The following is a 4,577-nucleotide window of genomic DNA, read 5'->3' as shown; positions in this document are numbered from 1 at the left end:
CCCCTCCATCATGAATGAATATCTTTATTATCTTTATGACCAAGCACCTTTGCCTGGAAATGGGATTGTGACTTCGCAGAAATTCTGCAAAGGGAGAGATTAGGAAAAGGCGAGAGTCTCCTAAATCCCTTAGACGGGAAATCAGGAGGGCAGAGCAGAGGGGCCCAATCTCCCCTCGATCCCCCCAGCGGAGGGAAGATAAGAGCAAGCAAGCCTGCGTCCCAGCTCTGGCTTCTCTCTGCTGGGGTCCCTGCCTGGAAACAGCTCTGGAGTGTGCCCTGTAAAGGCCCAGGTGTCTCTGCCCACATTTCCAGACACTTTTTTGTCTTCATTCCCTTTGTCTTCAGATTAACAGGCCTCGTAATCTCATGGATGGCGCTTCCCAGCACTCACACCCTCTACCCCATCTGTACAGCTCCTGAGCCCTGCAGGGAAAACCAAAAACTACTCTAGAAGAAAGCAGGTTGTGGTCTCTGAAAACAAGGGAAAGAAGAAGTCAACATCATCCTTGACTTAAAGATTATTTCTACCTACCAGATTCCAGTCTTAAAAAGAAAAAAAAAAATCAAATATAGTCTGTTTCCCCAAGATCCTCGCTGGAGATCTAGTCAGAACATTTTGGTTAATGCAAAAAGAGCTACCTGGAAGTTTAGAGTATCTGTCTTTTTTTTTTTTTTTTTTTTTTTTGAGACAGGGTCTCTGTCTTCCAGGCTGGAATGCCACGGCACAATCATAGCTCACCACAGGCTCTACCTGCTGGGTTCAAAGGATCCTCCCACCTCAGCCTCCCAAGTAGCTGGGACCACAGGCATGCACCACCACATCCAGCTAATTTTTAAAATTTTTTGTAGAGATGGAGTCTCCACTGTGTCGCCCAAGTTGGTCTCAAACTCCTGAGCTCAAGCAGTCCTCCCACCTCGGCCTCCCAAAGTGCTGGGATTATTGGCACATGCCACGGTGCCCAGCTTATCTGCCAACCTATCTGCCAAATTTTAAAGGAAAAGTAGAAATCAGCCAAGGTATGGAAAGTAGTTCCCTCCCTGTCCCCAGACAGGGAAGCAAATGTACAGAAACCCAGGACTGAGGACAGTAGAACCTTCTGGACAACTTGGAGCTCCATGGAGCTGGAGCATGAGGCCCCAGGCGCTGAGGCAGTGGCGGCGGATGAAACTGACACAGAGCAGCGTGGGATGCACACTGCACCAAGGAGTCTGGATTCATCCAGAAAGCGATGGGAAACCATGGGAGAGATTAGAATGCCAAAGGGAAGGCCAGGCACGGTGGCTCACGCCTGTAATCCCAGCACTTTGGGAGGCCAAGGTGGGCGGATCACCTGAGGTCAGGAGTTTGGACCAGCCTGGCCAACATAGCGAAACCTTGTATCTACTAAAAATACAAAAAAATTAGCCAGGTATGGTGGCACATGCCTGTAATTCCAGGTACTCCGGAGGCTGAGGCAAGAGAATCACTTGAACCTGGAAGGCAGAGGTTGCAGTGAGCCCAGATGGCACCACTGTACTCCAGCCTGGGTGACAGAGTGGGAATCTGTCTCAAAAAAAAAAAAAAAAAAAGAAGCTTGGTGTCCGGCCGACCTGTTTCAAGACAAGCAGCTTTTTGGAATGTATCTTGCATAGGAGCTGTACGGTTCCCCAAAACGAGGCAGCTTACATCCATAGCCAACCATATGAACCCAAGCTGCAGCAGCTCAGCTCACTCCTCCCTTTCCTCGAAGCCTCCCCAGTGCTTTCAAAGTCATGACAGTTAACATGCATTGAGCACTTCCTATATGCAAGGCACCACTCTAAGCATTTTGCATGTGGGAGCTTCAGACAACTCAATGAGGTAGGTACTACTCTCCAACCATTTTACAAATGAGGAAACCAAGGCACAGCTGGCAAGGCAGATTGCCTAAAGTCACACAGCTACTGGGTGATAGAGCCCGAACAACAGTTCGATCTCCTGAGTCAGTAGGCAGGGAGCCCCGTACCTCCCACCATACTCATCACCTGGGGGCCCCATGTCGATTGCCTCAGCCATCTCCCCCTGCAGGATTCACCCAGCACTTCTGTCTTCCAGCCCTTTGCCCTGTGCCCAGCAAAAGCAGGCTCTCAGCAAGGGTTTATGGAATGGATGAATGAACTTGACTTGTGTCAGAGCATTGTAATTTACAAAGCACTTTCTCATCCATTACCTCAAGGGCTATTCCTTGAGTCTTCCTTGTCTTCCACTGGGCTCTGCCCAGAAGTGTATGGTCATGCAGCCACGTAACACTGAATGGATGAGAAAAAGAATGAACTGATTACAGAGAGAAGGAGAATCCATTCCATTACCCTGCAAGCATTGTGAGGGCAAAGACCAGGTCCTACTTATCATTATAGATCAATGCCCAGCCCAGTGCCTGGTGCATGGAGCAATATTTGTGAAATGCGTTGAATAAACCAGTTTCCTCCTCTGCTCTCCTAATAGTCTGGAAGGAGAGTTGAACTGGGTTACTTCTATTTCTATCATGCTTTGATGTGCAGAATCTTTTTCATGTTTTTAAATTTCAAATCTCTTATGGGAAAAGGTTCTTTTTCTTTCTTCTTTCTTCCCTTTTTTTTTTTTTTTTTTTTTTGAGACAGAGCTCTGTCGCCAGGCTGGAGTGCAATGGTGCAATCTCGGCTCACAGCAACCTCTGACTCCCTTGTTCAAGCGATTCTCCTGCCTCAGTCTCTCAGATAGCTGAGATTACAAGCATGCGCCACCATACCCAGCTAATTTTTGTATTTTTAGTAGAGACGAAGTTTCACTGTGTTGGCCACGATGGTCTTGATCTCCTGACCTCGTGATCCACCCGCCTCAGCCTCCCAAAGTGCTGGGATTACAGGCATGAGCCACGGCCCCCGGCCCCTTTTTTTTTTTTTTTTTTTAAATAGGGTCTCACTCTGTTGCCCAGACTAAAGTGCAATGGCACAATCATGGCTCACTGCAGCCTCGATCTCCCTGACTAAAACAATCCTTCCATCTCAGCCTCCCAAGTAGCTGGGACTACAGGCACAGGCCACCACTCCTGGCTTATTTTTTTTTCTATTTTTTACAGAGATGGGGGTGCTCACTTTGCTGCCCAGGCTGGTCTCGGATGCCTATGTTCAAGTGATCCTCTGGCCTCAGCCTGCCAAAGGGAAGGAAAAGGTTCTGGCTCCAATTTTACAGATGGCAAAACAGAATCCCAGATAAACTGTGTGTCTTGTCCAAATATCATTGAGTCCCCAGCACATGCTGGAGAGAGGTGATGGCACAGACTGAGGATACCGTGGCAAAGGCAGTGCGCACATATCAATTCCAGGACCCGCGAAAGGACCAGCTCTAGGTTCTGGAATCCCAAGCTCCCAGTCCCTGGCGGCAGTCTCTTCCTTCCCTTTCAGCACCTCACTATCCTGGTATCTGGGAAGGGCACAGGGCCCCAGGCCCACAGCCTCTGCGTCCCGAGAGGTGAGGATCTAAATGCCACTGAGGCGGCTCTCGGGTGTCTCCAGCACCACACAGCCCATTTGGGGACAAGATGACAAAACTTGCCGTCCTTCATAAGGCTGGCCCCAGGTCTCCAAGCCCAAACTATCTACATCAGTGCCAACGTGACCAATAGCAAACCAATCTTTCACCTCAATCACCTCCTCTCCTCCCCTCTACCCCCTCCCCGCCAGTCCTCCCCCCACCCCAAGAGAGGCAGGGAGGCACATCCCAGGGGGTGGGGGCACATCCCGGGGGTGTGGGCCATCTGGCAGTAGGCTGAACCCCTGAAAACTACTTTCCGGAAATTCTGTCCTGCTAGAATTTTATTCCCAGGTCTGACCCCAGCCTGGGGTGTGAATTCCCCCTTCTCGGCCACCTTTCCAGCTCCGGAGACAGCCATTCCCGCAGACCCCTGGCGCGCCTATTCCGGAGCCTGGGGCGCGCAGCACCAAACTGCACTCCCCTTGGAGACCCCAGGGCGCCCTCTGGCGGACGCGGGCCGTAGGTTGGGGCCATCGTTCCCCCTCGAGCTCTCCAGCCCCGCCGAGAGCACCTGGCCCAACCCACACCGGACCAAGTCGGTTTGCAGACCCCAGTGCATAAAAGCGTTTTTATATGGGAGGGGAGAGGGGCTCCACACTCGCGTCAGGGTTGGCAAAGAACCTGGCAGTGGGCCAAGGCTGGGTAGCTGCCACACAGGGGCGTCCCCTGCAACCCTGGGTCTCCCCTCTGGGACCTGCTCGCAGGTGACTGTCGCACGTCTCCAACCTCCGGCTCCCGGGTCTGACCCCAGCCCCGTGGCCTGGCTGTGGGGTAACCCCACTTCCCTTTTGACTGGCCTGGGCCGCCTGGACCCGCAATCGGGCACTCGGGGAGGCCCGGGTGGCGGCGAGGGGGTGTCCCCGCGGGGTCCAAGAAAAGGGGAAGGGGAACCGGGAGGCTCTCCTGGTCGGCCTCCTAGAACTGCCCGCGCTCCCGAAGCGGCGCCCCCGCCTCTGCCAGAAATTGGCCTTCTTAGAAGGGAAGGGGGTGGGGGGAAAGTGTGAATGAGAAGTTGGGGGCGGAGCGCGGCGGGGAGGGGCCGC

General features: G+C 52.6%; 1 long non-coding RNA gene across 1 annotated transcript; it reads right to left on the bottom strand.

Moving 5' to 3' along the window:
- LOC105546093 lies at positions 1–4,482 on the bottom strand. The gene is made up of 4 exons (XR_001007046.1): positions 4,156–4,482; positions 3,096–3,151; positions 2,192–2,270; positions 1–425 (listed from the first exon to the last, which is right to left on the bottom strand). It is a non-coding gene; the product is annotated as an uncharacterized LOC105546093 (long non-coding RNA).
- Positions 4,483–4,577: the final 95 nt, after the last annotated feature.

The sequence above is a fragment of the Mandrillus leucophaeus genome, unplaced genomic scaffold (genome assembly GCF_000951045.1).
Source record: "Mandrillus leucophaeus isolate KB7577 unplaced genomic scaffold, Mleu.le_1.0 Scaffold1, whole genome shotgun sequence".
Classification (NCBI taxonomy): Eukaryota; Metazoa; Chordata; class Mammalia; order Primates; family Cercopithecidae; genus Mandrillus; species Mandrillus leucophaeus.
This window is presented reverse-complemented; position numbering and strand designations above follow the sequence as displayed.